Here is a 27,875-nt window from a genome sequence, read left to right as displayed (position 1 = left end):
CCGGATGTGTCCAGGCACTGGAACCGTGACTTGAGCATCCCAAACACATGCTTTATTTTACATCTGGTCTGTGCGTGTGCCTCATTTTGGCATTCTTGTTCAGGTGTGTGCATTTCTGATGGGTGTCATCAGCCTCAGCTCCAGTGCGTAACCAACATCAACCACTAGGTGACCATAAGGGATGTCCCCATCGGCAAATCTCTGGTACAGCTGCATCAGATGCCAGATGTGGGAATTGTGATAGCTTCCAGGGCAGCCAGCACACATTCATTATAATGCCCTGGGCATCACACACAACCTGGGAGTTGCCCTTGTGGTTGATGTAGACCCTATCCTGCTCATCAGGTGGTGCTTTGATGCATATGGGCATGCAGTCTATAGCACCCACTACCTCAGGGTATTCTGCTATTTGGATCAAGAGATGCATATTGCTTGCCAACACCTCACGGGTGTTGAAGAAATAGACGTGCTCACTGGCATGTGCTGACATGGCATCCATGAACTAGTGGAATACTCTGGATGCTGATGCCTGTGAGATCCCCATGATATCCCCATTGGAGCTTTGGGAGGTGCCTGTGGCTAGTATTCCTAGGCCTACACATACCTTGGTATCCACTGGGATGGGTTCCCCTCTGTCAGTTTGGTGTGTCAGGCATGGACGGCACAGCTCAGCAATTTGCTGTAGGATGTCCCTGCCCACCCTATAGTGCTCCACTATCTCCAGCTCATGTAGCCCCTGGTAGGTTACCCTGGGTCTGTACACCCTTCTCCATCTCCTCTATTTGGGTTGGTCGACAGCATTCACATCCTCACCAACCTCAGCCTCTTGCACATGTTGTTGCATGATGCCTGCTACAGCCCCTATCATTTTGTAGTTTTGTTTGTTAAAAGTTCCCCGCTTGTATGCACTGGTTGTGTAGAGTATGGGAAAAACAGAGGAGAATGTGTAAAATTTACAGTTGTATTCTGAGCTGGGCTGGTCTGCTGCCTGTGTAATTGTCTGATTCTGATACATTTCACCTGCCAGCTAGGCTAGTTCTCCTTTATTACCTTCCTACTACTGTTTTCCCTTCCCATTGCCTTCCTGTTTAAGCACAGGGGTGTGCCGCACAAACACAGTGCTCAAATGTGCACAGAGCTGTTATTTCCTGATTTACTTTTTTTTTCTTTAAAACTCAGTGCGTGATGTACACCCGCTTAGGCAATGTAAAGAGTGCTAGGCAGACTCAGACACACCCCCTTGCCTAGCTGTACTAAGCTAGGAGCAAACCTGAGCCACAGGGCTCCAATCCGTTTACAGTATGCCTCACACACACACACACACACACACACACACACACACACACACGTATGATGTCAGCTAACTCCTAGGCTTGCACCAAGCTATTCCTGCTCTTACACTGTTGGGAGCTGACTAGCATGCTGGGAAAATATGGGATTCACTATCATTCCCCTCATTTGCATAGGATTGCCTGCTAATGCATAGTTACATGTCTCACACTGAGCATCCCCTCTTAGCAACCACTATGCACTGGCAACGTTGTCTTCTGCCTGCCATTGACTATAATGGCAGAATAGTGATTTTGGTTAGAATGCTTATTTTAGGTATATTTTCTTATTTTCCCCCCAATCCCATTTGTGCACTGCTGCCCTATGCTTAAGCAACCGAGATTAGCTAAAAAAAAATAAAAGTTGATTTTTTATGTTTTTCACCTGTTTTCCATTCCAGTGGCCTTATGCTTGGCCATTGGCATGCTTTCTAAATGATATAGGTTCACAGGTTTATTGGTAGGTACTAGTCTATTAGCCCAAGGGCCTACATAAGCCTATCCAACAAGGTTCCCTGCCTTTCGCCACCCAAGAAAGTTATTTTCTACCCTTTATTTGGAGCTGCTATAGCTCCATTTTGAAATTTGAAGAAATGTACTCCATTACTGGTGGAGTACATTTCTGCAGATTGCACTAGTCCTGCACGGCTGGTTTCCAGCTTCCTGGATCACAAATTTACCTAATTTGCATGGATTTCTCCTGCAAATGGGGTAATTTGCATACAGGAGCTGAGCCCATGCAGGACTAGTGCAGGACCGCTCATGCATGCCCCTACAGGCTATTCCTGGATTGCATTACAGACATATTGCCTGCTGGAGCTCCTGCACTAATCCTGCACATTGTGCAAGGCTTACAGAATCCAGGAGACATTGTTCCACATTACAAAGTCTTTATTCCTTCACAAAAGTTTAGCACTTTCATCCCTTGTATAACAATATGGAACATCTTAAGAATTACTTAATACAGTGAAGTCACCTCCTTTTTATACAATAAATCAATCAACAATTAACTGTGAATCAGCAATTGGATATTCAAATGTTATAGGAACATCAAAAAAGCTCTTTAAAATCCTTTAAACACCCTCAAAACACAATAAAACCACACTGACCCTATTTAATTTCCTATAGTTAAACACTTTTAAAAATGTTATATGAAATGCACAACTCTAAAACTTTAGAATAACATGGTGAATTGTGTTTAAAGCTAGGGGATACCTTAACAAAATTTTGGAAAGAATTACCAAGGAAATTGTTGATGGGTGGGGGACTAAATACAAACCACTGCTTTACAGTGGTGAGACAATTTTTAACAACAAACAAATAGGAAGAGTTGGATACAACACTAGTATGGATATTCCATATGGAGAAAGGGAAAGAACCCATAAGGATATTATCAGGAAAAATTGGAACATTTTTGGGGGTAATTTAGACATTTTTAATATTATAGGACAAGAACCAAGTTTTGTGTATAAAACAGGCAGAAACATCAAATATCTTATGGAACATGTAACCTCACCATGACCAACATTAATTAAGGGTACAACTAAGTATGGTCACTGTAACCAATGCCCCCATATCCTTCACAGTGATGTGGTATATTTAAAAGGAAGAAGGCAAGGGGTCAGTTTACAGAGAGTTAATTGCAATACAAAAGGTATTATTTCCATTTCCATCTGGCAATCATGTAATAACTTTTATGTAGGTAAAACAGAGAGGAAATTTAGATCTAGAATATATGAATATTTGTATAATATTGCCAAAGATAACACCAAGAATGCCTTGTACAGCACACACTCACTTGTCAAGGGGAAACAAAATTCAAATTTGGAATTTTGGAAGTGATTCCACATAGTATAAGGGGTGGTTGGTGGGAACTCCAAATCAACTTAAGAGAATTTTACTGGATCACAAGACTTCATGCAGTTGTTGAACCAGGACTTAATGACTATGTATCTTTATTACATGTGTTAAAAAGGAAAGCTATGGACTTTTAACAATTAAACATATTTATTATGGCTTATTGTTTCAAACACACAATTCACCATGTTCTTCTAAAGTTTTAGAGTTGTGCATTTCATATAACATTTTTTAAAGTGTTTAAATATAGGAATTTTAATAGTGTCAGTGTGGTTTTATTGTGTTTTGAGGATGTTTAAAGGATTTTAAAGAGCTTTTTTGATGTTCCTTTAACATTTGAATCTCCAAGTGCTGATTCACAGTTATGTGGAGCTTATGGTGTTGCTTATGCCAATTGGGCAATACTTGTTTTGATTATTGTTCCAATGACACCATTGGGTGTCTGAAATGTGGTAGCAGAGTGCAAAAACTAATCAAAGTCACATAAGTGCAGGACACTTTGACATTGTTCCACAAAAACTTGTAATCCAGGTCTGGATTCCCTCTTCTCTTTTCATTTTCATGGTATGTGAAACTGATAAAGTAATTTAATTTTCTTTTGCTCCTGGTTAAGCTTTGAGAAAGAAAGCCCTACTTCCTTATTAATGCACAAAGTAGGTGAAATAAAATTGACAAGCTAAGCTCTTTTATCGCTACTCATAATCCACAAATCATTACTGTCACAGAAACCTGGCTTAAACAACAAGATCCTTCCATACTCATGTTCTTCCCAGGCTATGATTATTTTATTGATGCCAGGTCAGGATTAAAGTAAGGAGGATGCACTCTCCTTGTTTTCAAGTCAGAGATACAATTCCTTGGTTAAAGTAATGCCTTACCAGATTCCCTTCCATATTGGTTACTAACACAAATTCGCTCTCCATTTAGCTCTCCAGTTCTTCTAGCTGTTGCCTATCTCCCTCCTCCTACTTCATTATAAATGTTTAATAACCTTCTCAAGGGCTTAACTTCCTCTGTTTGGAACATCATAAATCTCATTCTTCTTCTTGATGACTTTAACCCCAATCTCCTTGGCCCCTCACAAAACAGTATACTTGAAATTCTCAATGTATTTAATCTCACACAACTTGTCTCTGAATCCTCCAGACACAATCCTTCTTCATAACATCACTCACTACTTGTTCTAATAATCAAAGACAACCTATCACTTAGCCCCCTCCCAGCCTAAGTGATCGCTGTCCTATACGTTTCAGTATCTACCTTAATTGCAAAAAGACCCTCCAAAACCCATTACATCCTGATATAAATCACAAGTACACTTAACCAAACTAAAAACATATATATCCTCTGTCAACGGGGATGCTGTACTCTCCTCCTCAGACCATAACAATGCTGCTCAGATCTTCAACCAAATTCTCTGTAACCTACAACACTCATTCTTTCCTATAGTACAAGTTCTAATAAATACCTGGATCATGTACAGACTCAAAGCCCTATTTCTCAAGGATAAAGAATGGTACTCCTGTAAGTGACCCAACTCATTCTACCAGGCAGCACTGCACCATCCCCAGAAACTTGCCAAAGCAAGCAATTACAGGTCATAAGAGGTATCACATGAGAACACTTCAATCAGACCTTTTTCACTTCACTAAACAATTCTGGGCAGAGGTCAGCCAGTTAATGGGTTGTAAAACTCCTCCCAAAGCTCACTCTTCCTCCTCTTCTCTTTCATTATCAGATTTTAGTACTTAATTCTCCAATTTCCCTCTCCTTTAATACCTAAAATCTGACTCACCTGAAAGGACAGGCACCCTCTACCCTCATTCATATTTCAATGTAACAACTACATTGTTACTTCCCTGCTACATATCTGCAACCTTTGCTTAATTGAAAACTGTATGCCAAATATATGGAAAACAGGAAAAATCCTACTTCTCCTCAAAAACCACCCACAACCTACCCAGTGATTGCCACCCATTCTCTACCCTCCCAATTCTTGGGAAAATCTTAGAAAAATCTGTTCTATAATCAACTTTCAGATTATATAAATCAAATACTGGCTTCTCTCTTCCAAGCAACATGGTTTCTGGTCTGGCAAGAGCACATACACTGAACTTTGGACCTTAATTGATCACACCCTTTTAGGTATGGGCAAAGACCTCCTTACTGGAGCTATATTTGTAGATCTTAGCACAACCTTTGATCTGGATGACCACCCAATCCTGTTTATCTACCTCACTGACATTGGGATTAGCCCTGACCCAATTCACTGATTCCAAAATTACCTATCCAACTGACATCTCTCAGGAAATTATAACAATAGTATATCAGCCACCATACCCTTACTTGAAGAAGTCCCTTAAGGCTACATACTGGCCTTTCTTTTTTTCTCCATTTTTATTAATAGATTAGTAATCGACCTTCCCTAACGTCCAGTCTTGCTATATGCCTGTGACATGGTTATCTTTCATTCCATCCGCACAGCCAATTCAATTGTACATGATCTGCAGAATGATTTCCCCTCTCTCATTAACTGTCTCAGTAGCAAAAAAATATTGCTTATCTTCCCAAAAACTAAACTTATTCCATTTGTAACCTCCACTACAAGTCAAAGGAACTCCAAATCACTTCTTATTCCTGACCACCTTAATAATGCCATTGAATAAGTTAATACTTTCAGATACCTCAGAGTCTGGCTTGATCACTTGCTTATCTTAATCTATCACTCAAAAATACCAGGAAAAAGATAAATTCTCTAATCTTTTGAGAGAACAAAATCTCCACTTTCTTCTTTTGTCCAACAAGAAATGCTATTGGCAAAGGATTCTTCTAGCCCAACGTGAATATTCTCTTCCTCTTATAGAATCTACCGCCCAAAGAAATGCTACCACCATCTAAACAATCTCCAACTCCATCTACAATTTCATTACTCTTTTCCCAAAATCTGAGCACCGCTGTCTCACACTGGCCAAAGCCAACTACCTGTCGGTTCAGCAACAAACCGATCTACTCCTTGACTCCCAACTTTTCCTGCTCCTGAAAGAAAACTCTTGCCCTTCTCTTTTCTCCAACTTAATTAGACAGCCTCTGTCATATAACCTTAGATATCAAAGCCACTCAGGGCCTCTATAGCAAGCACCTAAAAAAGTTTGCAGTGCTCTAACTACTCCCTTTCTACCCTTGGACCCAAGCTTTGAAAGAATCTTTCTTCATATCTTAAATTGTACTTTTGTTTTCAGTGTTCTCTTTTGTTGTATGAATTATTTTTGTTTTTTCCACATGATGTCTGTTACTATTCTGGGCTGAGACTGAAACCGATCCAGTTAAAAAATTGTAAAATAAATAAATACCATTAAATACATACGTTTGCAAATTGCAGTGATGCACACTCATGCATCTCAGATCTTATTAAAGTGGCTACCTTCATCATAAACCAGGTCTTCCCATAGCTTTGGAAATTCCATTGAGGCAAAAAAAAAAAAAACATCTCTTCTAATTTTTGAGGTTGTTTCTTATTCTAGTCCGACATTTATGCTGCATCTCTTCTAGGTTCGCAGATTCATAGGTTTGGAAGTCAAACTTTGTGACCTACTGGTCCTTAAAAACCTTGATTGTTGAAACCTAATGTTGATATTTTCTATGTATTGATAGTATGGTTAATGGAACTGAGTAAATGACTTCTAAAAGTAAGGTGACGCTTATTCAGTGATGCGGGAAGGAATTGCATAATGCATTTTTCACATTTTGTTTTCTATTATTGATATTTATTTATGTAGTACTGGGTTCCTTGATCTGGTTTTAGTCCCACCAACAGTGTGTTTTAGGCATAGACTTTCACCTAGAACTCGAACAGACATTGCCTTACAGACCAGGCAGAGGTCATCCCTTGATAAGCTATAGAAGCAAAACATATGGATGGATACTGAACCCTTTCTGAACAACTCAAGTTTTCCAGTCCAAGAGTTTTTTTTTCTTTTTGTGATAATAATGAATTGTTGGATCTTTTCAAATTATATTGGGCAGCTTATTCAAAAGTTGTAAAATATGTGAATTTATTGAATAAGAAGTCTGATTACTGAGGTATAAATGGTTATTGTGATCTGTCTTGAGTGACTGTACATACCCTTTTGTATTAGATAAACTATACAACATGCTTTTCTGACTTTTCTTGACCTTGGCTTTCTTAAAATTGGTGATATTTTCAGAAAAAGCAGTACATTTTGGACAACAAGTAATGAATGTTATTTTAGTTATACACTTATTTTACTTAATAATAAAAAAAAAAGTTTAATTCAAGCCCTTTTTTTCTGTCAGTTTTGAAAATCAGTAGTGTAAATATTTATTGATGTGAAACACTGCACATGTCATAGTGCAAGGGGTCATAAGAACACAATCAGTGACATTTCTCACATGTGCAGGTTGATTGCAAAAAAGCAGAGCAAGTAACAACTCATGGGAAGCACATCCAGAACTCTCACATGACATACTTACCATACATACACCACAACGAGGGTTGTCAGTGAAGCAGTTATGATGCAAGTCTCTTAGAATGCAGTACACATCCTTGCATTTATACACAAACCACTTAAATAGCCATTATTAATGCCTATCCCCAAAATAGCCATCATGATGGTGTCATAAGAGTTCAGATAAGTGGATGATGGAGACACAAGACAGGGTAGCTAAGAGTATGCTGAATATAACAAATGAGACCAGTAAAAGAGACAAGATATATTAGACATGCCCCCGGATTCATGAAGCTCGGTGCAAGGCTGGTGTAAGGCTTGCGCCAGCCGTGCGGCGTATATATGGAGTAGTAGCGCCATATGCATATTAATGAAGGCGTGCAGCCGCCACAGCCACGTGCATAGGAAACATGCGCGAGTGCCTGGGGCGTACCGAAGTTGCGGAGGGAGGCGTGTCAATGTCGGTTGTTGATGAGCAACCTAAACTGCTGAATAGTAAAGTCCACCTGCAGTAATACTCGCACCTATCAGTGTCCGTGGAGACTGAAACGTATACAAAGCATGCAAGATAGTCCCTGTGAACAGAAAAGGAAGAAGCAAGCACAAATGCACGATAGGGAATAACAGGTCCCTACCCTTGAACAAATGACAGAAAAACCGCGTGCCCGTGGTCCAACGTAGTGTTTATAGCTATACCATGTGGAAGTGAAACGTATCATATGCTAGGGCACTGCCAGGAGGTACGTCCAGCCCAATGGAGAGGGTCACCAGCTGACCCATAATGTGAGGGAGGGTACATAGCTGTGCAGATGTGTCCATAACAAAATACACAAGGAGAAAAGTAGATATATGTAGTGACTGTCATGTCCGAATCATATCCAACAAGGGATGTAATAGTCACATACAAAAGGTATGTCTGTATCCCACATAACAAATGTGATAGGGAATAGAATACACATGAAAACGAATCAGGAGCATAGTAACAGCTACAACAATAAGGACACATGTAGGCCGAAAGGAACAGTATGACCCGTACCATCGACTAAGAATACCACCTGTCCCACTTTGCGAGCGACAGTACTGCTGCGGCCAGATGTGTCCTGACACAAGCATGTAAACATGGCAAATGTGCAGAGATTATAGGACATAATTATCCCTCAGACGTCATGTAATAGTGGCATTAAACAGTTGTTCTCCACACGTATATTACATAAATGTCATACGAAAAAGAATAAGCCACTGAAATGCTACAAGACTAAAGCTTAGATATAGGCAAGAGTTGTAAGTTCTATCTGCCGAACTGACCGTGGGTATGTGTCGGCATGGAAAATGTGTAGTGTCCACCGCAAATGTTACATTGCGGCCAATTGAAAAGGTGGAAACAGCACTGTAGACTGTGGGGAGGCATTGTCCACAACAGTCGGATATGTGGAAGGAATAGCATGGACACCGGAAAAGGTGCCATCCCCCAATGAGTACAACAGGTGTGCAAATCCCGGGAGTCATCGGCAGAAGGCAAACTAGTATGTGGCACAGCCGAACGGGTAGTACCCGGGTATACCAACTAAGTAACGAAAGTGAAGTATGGGCGTGTACCTATGTGTGTGAGGTATAGCACGTGGGAAGCAAACATGGCAGGGTAGTCCACACAACCATAAAGGTACCCAACACCTGTAGGGCAGTCAATGTGCTACTCTGGCCGTGTCATGACCCAACAACAAAAGTAGTGAGCTATCGGATGTGAGTAATATGCATGTGAGGGGTGGATGGGTAATGGTAAAACCCGCAAAGGTGACACTGTGTCGTACGCAGAAAAGGTGAACCAGAGGTATAGGAGGGGGCAGCGGGTGAAGTGGACATAAACACAAACACATGGGGAAACAGCTGCAAGATGAGCAGACAGGCCATAGTGTAGAACACAATCCCACAAACATATGTATCATGTAAATGTGTGATCAAAATGTATAGATATGTCACCGTCACATACCCACAGGTTGGTCCTGATGGAACTGGCCATAACAAATGCAACACACCTGGCTGCATAATGGGCTACCCAGCATACCCTCCACATCACACAACCCAGCCCTGTAACAGAACATCCACCAAATCCACTCGTACGTGGCCCACTGGTCCATTGCAGACACAGCTACACATACCGACCCCTACGCATATGTAGTAGGTATTGTCACCCTAGGCAGTGTCAGGATAGCAAACCATGTATTCCCTGCATGTTAAACCCCCTGCACATTTTCATAAAGCCACAATACATTTCGATATCGTTTCTGTGTGGAATGGTCCAATTACTGAAATATCCCTTACGGGATAAGTAACCTGTGTAAATAGTAGAACGGGTATGATGACAAGATGTCCAATCCTGTACATATCTGGACACAAGTCAGAACGTGAAGTACAGGTCCAAGACACTGTCCGGACCTGACTGGTCATGCATAACCCAGTACCCAGGATAAAACACCTTCCCGTGACGCACGTGTCCCCACACAAATATGCGGGAGAATATATCGCACACTCGCATAGTGGCAAACGGAAGAAGGGTGAAGAAGACACCCGACATTAACAGGAGAACCCTGATGAAGTGCGAGGGATACCTAGTGTGTGCCGGCGTGACCGACCATACCAGACAACCCGTGTGAGTTAGATATCTGGACAGAGCCGTGACTACAAGTGAGACAAAGGTACAACAGCAGGTACAATATGCAAAGATAGCTATTAGAAGTTATTCATGTATGTGCAGTCTGAGTACCCGGGAAGTCCACTGGGCGAAGAAGTGCCCAGTAACAGCGGAGGCCTGGGTAGAAAAGTCCCACAAGCAATACAAGGAAATAAAGGCTACATAATGTTAAAGGTAAAATACAAGAGTAAAAGGCATACAGTCCGGAAATACACATGCATAACATGTGCATAATAAGACAGTGCAAATCCAGTGTCTGTAGTGGTAATACAGAAATGTACAACAATGACATACTGGGAGTCAAGTGAGTGTCAGCTAAGTCTGGTTAAGCTGGAGGGTAGAGAGGAGCAGGAGTATGGAGAGCTCAGAGGAGTGATATCCGTAGAATGTATAACAGGTGCAAGCAGGAATATATCCATGTGGATGGATAAACATAGATATATCATAGAATGACAGTTTGCACAATGGCATTAATGTCTGGAGTATGAAGTCTGAAACTCAACTGTCTGCCAGCATGTCCCGACATCTGTCCCTAATGCCGAGCTTCCGCTGTGCCAGAACACAACAGCGTATTACAGAGGTTCGTACCATATCACTCAACTGTCCAGATATTCGCAGAATGACCTGAGCATTGGCTCATAGTGTTGTGTGCCTCCGACAACCTGCGTCTGTCTGGTAAATAGGTGTGGATTGACGTCACGAAATAATGAGCATTAAGTATAGCACTCCACATCCCGCAGAAGACTCATGAAAATGCAAAACCTAGTATTCTATCAACGCTATAAGCTTGTGAGGAAACTAGTTAAAATGTGTCCCTCTTACTCTCCCCATCATGTAGGGTTTGCACAGATTTGTTGCTCAAAGAGGTCGAGAGGTATGGTCCGTACATATGTACAGTAACAAGCCATGACATTTGTGTAATGTACAACTGCATACCTGTAGTCACAACATGTCCCAGAAAATAATCCCCGTATGAATGAATACAGGTAATAGTCAAAAGTGAATGGGAACCCCCCCCCACCGTGGAGTATGGACCGTAACAACCCCACCCATAATATGTACAGCCAACAGAATAAGCTCCTGATAGGTGCCCAAACATGTGTCTATAAATACAGGTAAAATGTTCATAATAGGGAGATGCTCCCTGTCCACATGCTTCATCTGATATTTGAACTCGGCCAGGGAAGTTCCGTTCACCAGGCGGACAAGCCCATACCCAGATCACTACATGAACACCCTGACAATCAGAAACGTGTATGTGATATGACTATATGCCCTGGTGTTCTACATATCCTCGGAGTGATTAACAATGCAGCTGGGGTCCACAGCAGTAGGCAATACGGAATGTGTAATATGTAGTACCATGTTTCCCACAGCAGGGGAATGGATGCCTGTGTTGTAAGTGAAGCGGTGAGGCGTATGTTGATGTAGCTAAGTACTATGGGTATGCATATCAATGAGGTGGAACAGCAACAGAATACTGTTTCCAGCATCCGTCCAACGTGAATGCAGTCCCGGTTGACCTACGACCACTGCAGATATCCCTGTAAAGTTTAATGAATTCGTTCCTGCTGTACACACAGTTAAATACGTAAAGGTGAACCGTGTGTTTCGCACCAGTCCGTAAACCAGACTACAGATGAGTAAGTGTTACGGTCAGACGTATGAAAGGCCGCGCAAGCACACAGTTATTAAACAGATGTAACCCACAACATGTAAATGCAAGTGCGCCTGTGTGTGTGTGATCCGCTCACAGCATAGTAAATGAATGCTGTTTCCCCCACTTTAGATATACATGGCTCAAACCTGTTAACCCCGTAAAGTATGAAACCAGACAAAGGCATGCAAACTACCAGTACAAATAGGGACAAACCCCAGATATGTGCCAGAACAAACATAGAAAGTGGATAGAATAACGGGTGTGTCAGTAGCATGGATTCTCTGAAGGGTAGGCAGTCGTAATCTGAACTGCTTGCCAGTATTTCCCAACGTATGTCTTAAATGAAATGCCACTACATTGCCAGATAGACACAAGTTTATGAAAAACACACCGAAGATAAAGAGGCAACCAGCTGTACACTCTGCGACAATCTGTACAGTGGAAAGGTATGGTATGGATATAGATATATGTGTATACACATAATCCACAGACGTAAACCAAAGCAAATTATGAAATGAGGACTGTACATGTATATATGTATACACAACAAACATATGTCCCGTAGATATGAGATATGTACATAAATAGGCCACGGCATAGCTAATATGGGTAGACAAACAGACATGCAAGAAAGGTGAATAAACCGCTGCTTTCCAAACCATTGGCCAGAAAGTGACAGTCCAGCAAGTTCTACACTTTAAACATGCATATAGGTGTCCATTGCAGGACCCCAAAAATTGATCCATATGTAGTGTCAACCGTCACTGACGCAAAATAAGTGAACTCAGCAAATACGATATACCTGTACATGCAACAGTAGCAGGTGCAAGGGTAATGACACATGTCTCGATAGAATGTATGACGTACGAACTGATATCCGGAGAGTGGGGAGTGCATATAAGTGTCTCCACACTTCAGTACCGCTCACATTAAACATGTGTAATGGGTACTGTGGAGGGGTGTCAGGTATGGGAATCATGGGTATGCAGAAATGGGCCTAGGTGTTGTTTGGCAGAGATTTAGTAGGCCCGCCCCATGGGAGTGATGTGGGTATAGCACACGCCTATATTCTCAATAATGAGGCAAACCATCCACTGGATATTGCGTAAACCATTGTGGGAATATGTAGGGCCCTATATCAGTGTCATGTAGGCGATTATCATGGATGGACATGCGTACGACCAAGATGGTAACCATAACTGGCAAACTGCCAGAATAAGACAGCTGCATTAAGGCATAGTACATGAAATACAAATAGGGACTATATTAGATATACCCCAGACAAAGTCAAAACGTTGATAGAATACTGGCGTAGCCAGGAATACGAATGTTATGAGTGTTACTAATCATGTAATAGAAATGTCAGTCACTATTATCTTACCGCACAGTTCGTAATGCCTTGCCAGCAATTTACCAGAAAGGCACATTACTATGACAAATGTAACAAGGGCAAAGGTCAAACATCAGGGCATTTACCCATAATGTGTACAGGTTAGGGGTATGAAGGTAACCTGTCCAAAATACATGTACAGAACTAGTGATACTAGGTGGGCAGGTAAGAAGAAAGACATCAGGACAAATGACAAAACATGTACAAGTCATACGCATGTACTCCGACAAATGTGAATGACAACGTATGCCCTGTGAAAGTCAATGTGGAAGGTTAATAGACTCAAAAGAAATGTGTCCCTTAGGGTGTCATGCAGTGTCACCGTTACAATGTCCAGTCCCCCATACTCGTACGTGAGCTCTGCCACTGACAGAAAGCGCAAATACCGGCGTACACATACGGTACATGATAGACTAATTAGTGTGGATAAGCAGCTGTTGGCCTGTGTGAGGAATACAACCCTCTGGGTGGGTGTCCTGCAATATAAATGTAATGGCATGTGGCCTGTGATGCCGCCATACAGTGTGTGTATTGTTATCAGAAAGTTGATATCTTGTATCAGACACATACTCCGCAACTGTACAGATTTACGCAGAATGTGCAGAGTTCTGCCTCATATGTTTGGTGTGTTCCACGTAACATCAGTACCATTCTGGCACATTCCTGATAACTGAAGTCATGAAATAATGACAAACATGTCAGTTTAAGACACCAAATTCATCAAAAAAGTCATACTAATGCAAAACCTATTATTGTGTCAACTATCTACGTTTGTAAGAGCAACATGTCAATACTGCCCCTATGTGTCCCACTATCAGTTAAGGCTTTGTCCAGATGTTTGCTCTAGGAGGTGGAGTGGTATGATCAGAAATAGATACATGTGTGAGGAAACAGCATTTTTGACTGCAAGATAATGCAGAAGGTATGAAAAGCGCTGCAGTAGGACGTTCAGTGCTGTCCGCAGGTATGTGCTGACATGTCAAATGACACAGCAGTCAACATGAAGTACCTATAGGGCTGTCACCTTAACAAATGATGATAGTGGGACATACCCACAGCCATGCACACAGCACAAATAGGCATACACACAGCAAAACTAGGCCATGATATATAAAGCCTCCGGCATGTACGAGTCCAGTGAGAGTACACCAAGGATAGATGTCTGCCAAGATATACAGCAAACGCCTGTAAGGGCGTGTAACACCGCCCGTAACACGGACATTGCATGGACAATGTTGGGATTTGCAACATACCCCATTGGTATGTGAAAGCTATGCAAATATGCGATTCATGAAACAGTCAGCTGTCCATGCAAGAGCAGAGTTATGGGCAGAATATATATATATATATATATATATATATATATATATATATATATACATATATATATATATATATATATATATATATATATATATATATATATATATATATATATATATATACAGACATACAGACAGACACAGACACACACACACACACACACACACACACACACACAGACACACACACACACACACACACACACACACACACACACACGTGGCAGGGTTGTGAGCAGAACACGAACGTAACCACTGTACCATACAACAGCATTACGCAGTGACAGAACGTGCAACCGTGAGTAGTAGATCACGGAAATCACACAGGCATACATCTAGCCTGTAGACATCGGCATCAAAGGCAAAGACGTCGCACAGATGTTATGGTGAGTGAATACTGTAAAAGTAATGTACTGTTGTCATGCAGCTGGAAACACATACACACACTTGGCAGGGCTGGTAATCGAACTTACACATAACTGCCCTATCACACTACAGCATGACGCATTTACAGAATGCGCTACTGAGATTACTAAACACAGCAGACTCACAGGCATTCTACTAGGTGTGTGTCAACATCCGCAAAGGCAAAGACGTCAGCAGGATATATCTGTGGTGCGAAACGTCTAAAAGCATAACCTGAGTCCCCAGGCAGACGGGAGCATGCACACACACAGACACACACACACACACACACACACACACACACACACACACACACACACACACACACACACACACACACACTTGGCAGGCCTGGGAATCACACTTACAACTAACTACCCTATCACAGTACAGCATGACACATTTACAGAATGCGCTACCGAGATTACTAAACACAGCAGACACAAAGGCATTCTTCTAGGTGCATGTCAACATCCGCAAAGGCAAAGACATCAGCAGGATTTATCTGTGGTGCGAAGCATCTAAAAGCATAACCTGAGTCCCCAGGCAGATGGGAGCATGCACACACACACACACACACACACACACACACACACACACACACACACACACACACACACACACACACACACACACACACACACACTTGGTAGGCCTGGGAGTCGAACTTACACCTAACTACCCTATCACACTACAGCATGACGCATTTACAGAATGCGCTACTGAGATTACTAAACACAGCAGACACACAGGCATTCTTCTAGGTGCGTGTCAACATCCACAAAGGCAAAGACGTCAGCAGGATATATCTGTGGTGCGAAGCGTCTGAAAGCATAACCTGAGTCCCCAGGCAGACGGGAGCATCCACACACACACACACACACACACACACACACACACACACACACACACACACACACACACACACACACTTGTCAGGGCTGGGAATCGAACTTCCACCTAACTACCCTATCACACTACAGCATGACACATTTACAGAATGCGCTACCGAGATTACTAAACACAGCAGACACACAGGCATTCTTCTAGGTGCGTGTCAACATCTGCAAAGGTAAAGACGTCAGCTGGATATATCTGTGGTGAGAAGTGTCTAAAAGCATAACCTGAGTCCCCAGGCAGAAGGGAGCATGCACACACACACACACACACACACACACACACACACACACACACACACACACACACACACACACTTGGCAGGGCTGGGAATCGAACTTACACCTAACTACCCTATCACACTACAGCATGACGCATTTACAGAGCACTCTGCCAAGATTACTAAACACAGCAGACACACAGGCAGTCTTCTAGGTGAGTGTCAACATCCGCAAAGGCAAAGACGTCAGCTGGATATGTCTGTGGTAAGAAGCGTCTAAAAGCATAACCTGAGTCCCCAGGTGGACAGGAGCATGCACACACACACACAAACACACACACACACACACACACACACACACACACACACACACACACTTGACAGGCCTGGGAATCGAACCTATACCTAACTACCCTATCACACTACAGCATGACGCATTTACAGAACGCGCTACAGAGATTACTAAACACAGCAGACACACAGGCATTCTTCTAGGTGCGTGTCAACATTCACAAAGGCAAAGACGTCAGCAGGATATATTTGTGGTGCGAAGCATCTAAAAGCATAACCTGAGTCCGCAGGTGGACGAGAGCATGCACACACACACACACACACACACACACACACACACACACACACACACACACACACACACACACACACATTTGGCAGGCCTGGCAATCGAACTTACACCTAACTACTCTATAATACTACAGCATGACGCATTTACAGAACGCGCTACCAAGATTACTAAACACAGCAGTCCTACAGGCATTCTTCCAGGTGCGTGTCAACATCCGCAAATGGCAGGATGCTGACAGGGATTGTATAGAGAGTGTACGATCAGACATAGTACTGTCCCACGGTAGACATATACAACCACACGGCAATGGTGTACTCGGGGCAACTATACATGTATGGAGCACTACAACAACAATACATAGACACAGTACGCGCCACAGACAGTACACCCTTCCAGATAGTCACCCAATGTGTGCTCGGTAGGCATCCATCCTGACGTTGAAGACGGACATCCGTTGCCTGGATGACCACCATGGCAATACAGGATGTCAACGGCCATGCCCATGCACAGAGGGACATCACCGACACAAGGTGTTACTGGCCATGGCCGCACACCTGGTAATATATGTCAGTTCGGACTGTACTGTGTGTCGATCTACACAATGGCGTACTAGGCATGCTCACACACTTAGCTGTTGCAAAGGGCCGTCTTGCATGCAGATGGAGTATAAACACGGAAGGTCTCAGTTTGGACTGTACCGTGTGTCTATCTACACAACTGCGTACATGGACTGGACACGTACCATGTGTCCATCTACACAACTGTGTACATGGACTATACTGTGTGTCCATCTACACAACAGCATACTGTGCATGCTCACACAGCTGTTGCAAAGGGCCGTCTTGCATGCAGATGGAGTGTACACACAGAAGGGCACAGTACAGAAGGGCACAGTAAGGTGTAACTGTCCTCACGCACAGGGTGGTCACAGATGCAGTGACCTGTACACACACAGCTGCCATCACAGCTGTCACAGGTTCAGGTCACACACGTACACACTGCAGTGTACACTGTAGCTGTCAAGTCAGCACCATGTCATTGGTGCAGCACTACACAGCCTTACAGCACCACAACACCATGTGACACATGACTACTGGGTTGCACAGAGGTGTACACCAGCTGTGCAGAGTACACATGTACCAACAGAGATCCAACAGGTGTTATGAATTGCAATGATACCAGTATACATGAACAGGTCAGCTCAAGACATACCACGGCCCTTACACAGCTGTGACACCTGACTGTTGCTGTACACCAATGAACACACGTCTGGATATGTCATACATGTGATTGTGTGGATGTGTGCATGGACTGCCACACAACACATACATACATAGCCTTTGATGTACCTCATGCATAACAGTGGCCTAATCAATGCTACACACGCAAATGGAAGGTGGGTCCATGTCTGTTGAATGCTCACACTACAGGGGGTAGCAATGTTGACCGGGACACATACCCTTGTACTGGTCACCTGTGACACCCGTGATATCATACCACAGTCCATGTGTTATGCATGTCAACACACGTCCAACAATAGCAATGCATACAAACATGGCAACAGGAGACACATGTGACATCTGTACTGTGCATGCAGCAACCATGCATGTGCAGTGGCCGATGTCCGTAACATAGTTGCACCTAACTACGACATGCAGTCGCAATGCAGACCCATCATTGACACCTGTATACGGTGACATACAATCAGCACATATGGAGGGATGTGTGTACATAACATGGTGAACCACCTGTGTAGATGTATGTGTGCAGGGGGTGGCTCACAGTTGTGTCACACACCATCCTATCATGCCATGTGCAAACAGCACGCTATGTCACTGTTACGTGACGGTGCTGACATAATGCATACACAGCGGTCAGGTGTTACCAACTATATGTCACATGGCACCTGTAACACCTACAACCTCCTGTGTGCATATAGCAGCACATTTGCCAGATATAGTGTTGGTACACATAATGCAATCAATACCGCTGCATGTCTATCAATCGTGTCATCATATGGCAGGTGTATCATTCCCAGCACTGCCATGTGTGTCTGAATGTGTGACCAGAGATTCCACATATCACAGGGAATATGTCCCAGTTGTTACACATCCCTGTACACCGTTGTAGAGATCTGTACATACGTCAGTGTGGGAAGCATGACATTGGCCGGTGTGGTGCATCACACACGTCGGCTGTCTGTATACACATGTGTGGTCACCACAGTGTGTATGTGTCTGTATGTATGTCTGGTGCTTGGTGTGAGGGTGTATGCTAATATACGGTGAGAAATGATCACTAACCCCACGTGGTGACTAACCCGTAATGGTGATGCAGTGCATTACCCTGTTGATGCCATAGGTCCCAGCCATACTGGCTACCTGTGCATGTTCCTTCTCTGTGACACATCATGTGGGTGCATAGTACTGTGAAGGTGATGACCACATAGGCAAGGGTCCCCACCTGCACACTATGGGGTGTGCGTTATAGTGGTGTACACCCCGTGAATGTGGCCATGTTCCCGTACTGTTACAGGGTCCTACTGCTGCACAGTGTGGCCTACAGCTACCAAGTGACACCTCACATCATCATTGGCCAGACCGCTCTGTACAACCCCTGCACCATGTCACCATACCTGTAATGTGTCCTGCTATGTATGTCACATCTCTGTCCAGTGTAGCCTGTGGCACTGACCACATGCGTCAGGTGCAGTATATGTGAGGACATCCAAGTCATGTTGGTGTTTCCAACAGTCAGGTTGAGGGTACATGTAGCATGCTGATATTGCCAGACGTGCCTGTGAGTAATCCACCGTTACACGTGGGGGACTGCAAACACTGCTATCTGTAGGCACATGCAAGTACACCATAGGAGGGAACCAGGGTATCACAAGCAACATGGTGCTACAGATGTAACTGAGACAAAACCGTGAACACATCACAATGCATGCTGCACCTGCACTACATGGTATGACCGGTGCATGTCGACAGTACACAACCTATGTCACATACACATCTCTCAGTATTCACACACAACCACTGCAACATACACATCCCTCACTATGCATACACAGGTAATATTACATACACCTCTCACTATTCTGTTCACCCTGTGCATCAGAATATCTGTGCATAACCCTGCACTGATGGTGTGGATGACAGGGATGTGGCACAGGCTTCATCATATGCACAGGGTGATATGTTTGCCAGGAGCATAGGCTGCACCAATGGATAACATCATGTGTGTGGGTAAGGGCTGGTGAGTTGATTGGACATGTCTGTTCAGAATGCATGTGGATGTTGTGGAGCCCTACAGTTGTGTTTGCTGTGTGCGTGTATGTGTGTACACAGTTCTGCCATTTGTGAGGCCTACACGGGGTATAATTGACAGCCCCAGATTGTACAGAGCAGGTTGTACAGCTCACTGTGTCCGTCCACAGCCACATGACCTGTGCCTGCCTGAGGTTGCACGGGCACTACCAGGTGGAGGTACAGAGTGGCTACTGTCTGACAACACATGTCCGCTGCAACCGTGTCCCCACTGAGAACATCCAGGGCCATGTCCACGTGGCCTGCTGTGTCCTGGTGTTGACAGCGCAGCACCAGCTGCACTGCTACTGCTACCGGCACTATGAGAGTGGGCATATGAGGTGGCACGCTCACGTTGACCTACACTAGGTGGTGTTGCTGGCCTACGTCCACGTGGCCTATGCCTCACTCCTACCAGATGTTCCAGCACAGACAGCTCCCGCTCATGGATTGCCATGCCTCGGTCAAGGATTCTGACCATTTCACCCAATCACCTATCCAGAACATCAGCAATCTGCTGTTGAGCATTTGCCAATGCCTGGATGTTGTCATTTAGGGTATGGATAGCAGCCCTCTGCAGCCTCTGCCCTTCTCTGTTCTGCCGTTCAGCACGTGTCTGTGCCGCCATTACAGTCTGGAACATGCGTGTTGTGATACCAGCTGCTGCACTCTGTCCTGCAGGTGCATGTCTGCCAGAGGTCCTCCTACAAGCAGCACCGGCCACATGCCTGTGTGGCACATCTGCAGTCATTGCACTGACACCATGGTGTGTAGACACACCTTCTGTAGCCACCACACGTTCCTGTTCCACGCTAACAGATGCTGACTGTCCTTCCTCTATGGCCACTGGTGATGCTGTATGTGTTGGCAGCAGAACTGTGTGCGGGGAAGAGGGGGACATAGCTGGGATGGTAACCATTGGCACAGATTCAGCCCCTGACAACCCTGCCTGTACCTCATGCATGTGTTCATCACCGCTAGTATCTGTGGGGACACTAACATCAGATGGACTGCAGGAGGGTAACGCACCTACATCACCTGTGAATGCAAAGAAATACTGTAAAGTACAATAGACACAGACACACACATACACAAACACAGAGACACACACACACACAAACACAGACACACACACAAACACAGACACACACACACACACACACACACACACACACACACACACACACACACACACACACACACACACACACACACACACACACACACAGACACACACACACAAACACAGACACACACACACACAAACACAGACACACACACACACACACCGTGCATGTGATTTGTCAGATGGCATGTAGCATGCCTGCGATACAGCAGAGGGCATGCAGCTCAGACATTAATAATGTTAGTAAGCATACCTCCCTGGGGTGCACACTACAGCAAGCAGGTGTCATATCAGTAGCCATGCAGTTCACACAATCATGGTAGTATGCATGCATCCCCATGATACACCATGTGGCCCAGAACAGGATAACAGTACACATGGCTGACGTGACCTTGACATGTAATCTGCTGACATGTGCATTAACATGCATGCATGTCTGACACAATTGTGTCCTGACACATGTACAGCATCATAATGGGCTTCACATTGTAGTGTTGTGTGTATGCCCTACAGATAGAGTGCATGTTTAGCAAATGTGCATGAGTATGGGAGGGTAGTGTGAGCCGTCTACATTGCTATACAGTGTGATGTACAGACACTGTGCCATTATATGGCATCATGAGGCATCTATGTTGCTGTAGAATGCATAATATGTACACATTGCATAGCCATAACTGCAACACAGTCGTGATGTTCAACAGATCGTATATGATAGACTTCAGTGACACCTCCAGTAGCTGTGCACAGGCTTTTAGGTTGTCCAGTGTACCACATCAACTGTATAATCGGTCAACTAAAGCTATAATTGGCTCATGTGTGGACAATGTGCAACAGGGTGTATACACATCCCATGTACTGTGTGGCTACATGTCTCTGGCCATCCCCCATGGCCATGTGTGCACATGTGTTGGCCAATTGTGTGTGATGGCCATCTATCTCACATGTCTGTGTTGTCCCATATGACATACACCCATAGATGTCAGATATGTCACAATCCACAGGGCTATGCAGACAACAGGATGTATGTTTGGTATGTGGGGTATAGGTCATGTGATAGTGTGACAATATTGCAGACAGAACACTACATGTCTGGGACATGTCAGGTGGCACATCACAATGTGTGCACCCAATGCAGGGGCATATGACACAATGGTGACACCTGTGGGCTGCCCATATCACAGCTCACTGTGTGGTACTGTGTGCATACCACACATGTTGTTCCAATGCATACTACATATGCCTCTATTGTAGAACACCTCCACCGTTGTATGCACAGCTAACCACACATGTCGCAATGACAAGTACTGTGGTTTCAAGTCAGTGTATCATTTCATTTGTATATATTGCACATGGGTGGCCTGTGTGAATAATGGGTGATGTGACCTGCATATCATGACTGGAACAAACATCAGGTGTGCAAGTGTTAACTGGCCACATGGCAAATAGATCTGCACTGTAACATGCCTGATACTGATGACAGTCTCACCTGCAACGGACTCATGTCTGTGCGGCACGCCAGAGGTACCTGTATAGGGGTGACACACCAGTATGAACATTATTCATGACTGCATGACAGCCACAGGTTGCACTGTGCATGTGAACACATTCACCTGTGTAATAGCATATAGTATGCACATGTGTGCATACACAGTGTAGCATACTGTAGTATGCAGCATGTGTGTCCACATACCTTGCATATGTTGTTACTTTACATAATGTACAGTGACACATGCAACTACATGGGATATAATAGCCATATGTGCAATACTGACTTACTAGGCAACTCCAGGCTCATTGGTTGGGAGACACCCACCTCCACGATGGCAGCTAGTGTTTCTGGATGCTGTTCCCTGAGTGTCCCCAGACTGGCCAGTAGCTCCTCGGTGTGTGTGAGTGGGGGCTGGGTTGGTGGCCCACCACCTGTTCCACCTTGTTCCCTAGCGATTGCAGTGGCACACTGTTTTGCATGTCGTATCAAGTCTGTGCAGTGTCTGTGCACCTGCTGGTAGGTGCGGTTATGGCCACCCACATCATTCACCCTCCTGCGTAGATCCTGCCACAGGTCATCCCGCTGCTGGGCATGCTGTGGCACATCGCTGAACAACAAGTCATAGTTGTCATAGAGCTGTGGGATGAGGACATCATCCTCCTGGCGGCTGTATGCTGGGAGGCGTGTACGGGGCATTATCTGTAAGACATAATGATGGTTACAGGTCACAGTTTCAGAGATGTACAGAGATACTGCTGCACATACATTTCTATGACATCTACTACATCTGCACAGTTATCTTTGCAAAGCATCGTGACACTGACATGACTGACATGTTTGTGTCACACACGTCACACCCATTATGCATTGGATATCATCACCATATATGTGTGTCACCTCATTACAATGTTCATACTCCATGTAAATGCTGTCTTGCTGTGGGCATGTCTATTTGCCTGCACTTGTGTTCTTACCTATCTGCACATGCCTGGATGTGTCCACGGTAATGCTGTTGACCTGGATGCTGTGTATATGTCACATATCAACACAGACACAGCCGTAATGGACTTGAGCAGTGACAATGCACACATACGCATGGACACCTGTACATGCATGTGTTTTGCCATATACATCTACACAGCACTGTACAACTGTTCAACATCCTGCCACGGATCGTCTGTATTGCACATGTGATAGACATGGGACAGGGGCTAGTCAGACAACATTCGCAGGGATGGTTATCAACCATAGCATGTGCGGGCACGGTTTCCCAGCTGTAACAGACAGCCATTATGCCACCGCAAGGTGCATCAGTGCCACATTACTGATCCAGTCAGTTGATAGTACATCTACCATGCGGCCATCACACCATGTATGACTGGGATGACATGTGCAGCTTTGATGGACAGGGTTGCATGGTATGGCGTGAGTATGTCACATATATGGCACAAAGATCTGTCCAGCCTGTGGCAATCCTAGTATTAGGACGGTGGCTGTCCATGACATATGTCTTATAGATAAGGTTATGGACATGTAGCATGTCCATCATCATGGTGTAGCATATGTCTTTCTGCAAGGTAGACAGCATGCTGCATAGTGGAGGTGAGGATTGTGAAGGCTGGTATCGCACATCCATGCATAGCCATTACCCCTTAAAGGTTGTATGTGATCCAATATTGGTCACCACATTGCTGTATATGCCTGTCCAGTGATCTTCGTGCTCATGGATGGCACCCTGACATGACATGGGTATCTCATATGACTACATAAGGGGCCTGGAGACGTCAACAAGTCGGGGGGTTCACTGCACAGCACCATCCCTTACACAGTGTCCATAATGTTGACCACAGCCTAGGTAGTAGTTTATGGGTACAGGGATGTTCACCTAGCGGTGTTAATACTGGTATCATCCATCAGACTGTGCACATATGTCACACACCATACCCACACAGCCCATTCTGTATGTTGTTCACAACACTGACACAGCTATACTGATAGGTCATGGCCATTCACAGCCTTACATACACAGATGCCTAACATTTGTCTGTGTGGTATGGGCTACAATGAGGGTGGGGTACAACACATTAACCCTGTTCTACTGTAGCTGGCACTGGTGTGATGTGCACATGTCACTCTTGCACCTTTTGTAGTTGTGAGTCTGTCAACAGGCCACTGGTGGAACACTCCTGTGACATACAAAGGTATTTGTAATCAAATATCCGTGCTGTCTTGTACATCTGTACTGCTAACATCTACAGTGATAATGGTTCATGGACATGCACACCATACTCAGCAGGGTTATAGTGTGGTGCTACCCAAAATGACTGTCATCACCACTTGTGGGTTGATATTATCCAACACCCTATCTGTATTGTATGGTCATGCTAAGCACTTGTTCAAAACTTGTGAGCATGTCATGAGCTACTGATTACTATAGCACCCATTCCACACCATTTCCCACAGGAACACTGGCTGTCCTACACTTCCCAGCTTGCTTATGGTACAACAGCTGTTGTACACACGTAACGCACATATCCTGTGGGACATGGTTGTATATACAGGCATGTCCAACTGTCACGTACCAGTGCTACTGCCTGTCTATATGAGGGATATGTTGTACATGTGGCAATAGAGCAATTGTCTCATGTACACATTCAATGCTCACCTCCCAACATACGACACTACAGCCTGTGGGGAATGCACTTCTGCAGCCGTGCTGGGGACATAGCTCTCAAGTGTACCTCATTACGAGGAACGTACCTCATTTGGGGTTCTAAAAGGTGCATGTTCCTCAAGGTTCCACATTGAAAGGGTCTGTCACACATTCATTGTTGGAAATTGTTTACCTGCTAGCCATGGCTAAATAGATGGGAATCAGATTAATTCATTAGAATATCTTTTTTATATGTAAAACCAGCCTATTTTAGCCATCATATGCCCTTCCTAGTTGAAGCTGTTAGTAAGCCAGTTGTAAGTGTTCCACGTTTTGCCCATTTGTCACACAGTATGAGGGCTAATGTTCCTCATTTTGGGGACAGGAGGTTGACAGCTATGGCTGGGGGTAATGCTGTCACCAACCCTGACTGCACCTGACGGTCATTTGGGGATGTGTAACATTCGCAACACACCCCACCCATCACATAGTCTCACATGATCTACACCACTGGCCACACCTATGAGGACAACTTGTGCAGTACGTCTCCATACTCAGTGTAGGCACCAGAGGTAGCCCCCATCATGGAAGACAACATCACCAGCTTATAGCCCACAGACTCATGTGTGCCCATCACATACAGCCAATAGGGAGTTATAACATTCACAACATACCAGTCATAGGTGACTCTGTTGGGAGTCACACTGCAGTTCCACACAGCAGGCTACACAAAGTGATAGTCACTTACATCTTGCTGTCGGGTAACTGCTTCTGCAACATAACCTATGCACCCATGCCACACCTCACCAGGTACGATGTGACTGTCATTCTCCATGTTAGTGTAACTGCCCTGTGATGCCACTTTACAGACTACGTGTGTAGGGACATGCAATAGCTCACCAGTCTTATAGTCCTGAGGGTGTGGGCCAAGCCCTGGGGAGCATTTTGCATTCGTCCAGACACGATACCACTGTACAATGACCGACTGTGTCACTTCAACAGTTGCCTATGCTCCTATTGTCATTCCACAGGCATCTGGTATCTGTCCGCTTTGACTGACCTGGTCAAACACAATGCTGTGGCACAGATGACTTGCACCTGTCAGCCCTGGGAGTACAGCTCACATGTAAGGCTCTTGCTGCTTCTATACTGCCTGTCTTGCACAATTTCCAATAACTGTCACTGGCAGAACGGGAACTGGCAAGCACGACATTGGGTCATGTGACACAATGCTTGCATCTTCCTCTGTGACGCACGCAGGCAAGGCACACCTTATAATGCACCACTCAAACATCTCTGCAGTGACTGGGACCTGCCTCTAGGCTCTGCAGAGTGCACCTGCAATGACAGGTTATAGACGGACCATACCTTTCAGGCACATACCTGGACCGGCACACCCACAGCTGAGGGGTTCCCATATCCCACTATGTTGTGCACACATCCTGGCTAGTTACTTAGCACAATGCATCAGAGATGCTCCATGTGCAACTAACTGTGTCCGGGACCGCTATACACATTGTAACAAGCTACAGAGTCAACATCATACCCCACGGTTAACATACCTTATTTGTTGGTATATTGGACAGTGGGCCTCAGACAGCTACTACTGATGTGTGACTGACACTACCCCACACTTAACTGGGATAGCCACTCATGTACCGACACATCGATGAGTCATAACCTCCGCTCTGCTGGATCAACCCATACACACCACCTCCAAGACCTACATTAACCTTGACATGAACACTACCACCATGTGACTGGTGTTACACACCTGGGGTTATTCCCTCATTGTTGGATTCTGAACATATGCTAATCAACCTTGTTAGCCACATCTCGGCACCACACCCATCACAGCATACACAGTACATGAGTACTACAACACCTACTACAGACGTCTGCTGACAGCGGTTGTTAACATCATGACACCCATGCAGATGGACAATGCACATACAAATGCTGTCACATACCCCAGTGCACTTCATTAGCATGTACACAACTGCATGGGTCATGCTATTCCACACAGAGCCATGATGGTACACACCAGATAACAGACGCCACTCTGGTGGTCATGTTCCATGGACATATGATGTACAACAACAAGTGTAGGCTGTTGCACAGTGGTGTACATTCCCATGGGTGGGGTGGCTCACTGGTCAGCCGTGGTAGGGCCACAGGGTCCCTCATCACATACTCCGAGACTAGCTACGTAAACATGACTGTGACACATTCCAGGGTGTACCACCAGGCATTATGGTGGTATGTCAGTAGTTGATGGCAACACCCACATCTGCTGTCACATACAACAGTCACTCAGGAACATTACAGACCCAGGTGATGTTGGCAACATGCTGGAGGATGGATTCAATGCTAACATTACACCCTCTCACTCACTACAGGGCCACAATCCATACAGGAACATTGTGGTGTCCCTGTGGTCACACCTACACAGTACTGACCTGCACTTTATATGTCCTGGGAC

This window comes from Protopterus annectens, chromosome 6.part0, assembly GCF_019279795.1.
Source record: "Protopterus annectens isolate FY-2018-M chromosome 6.part0, PAN1.0, whole genome shotgun sequence".
Classification (NCBI taxonomy): domain Eukaryota; kingdom Metazoa; phylum Chordata; order Ceratodontiformes; family Protopteridae; genus Protopterus; species Protopterus annectens.
This window is presented reverse-complemented; position numbering follows the sequence as displayed.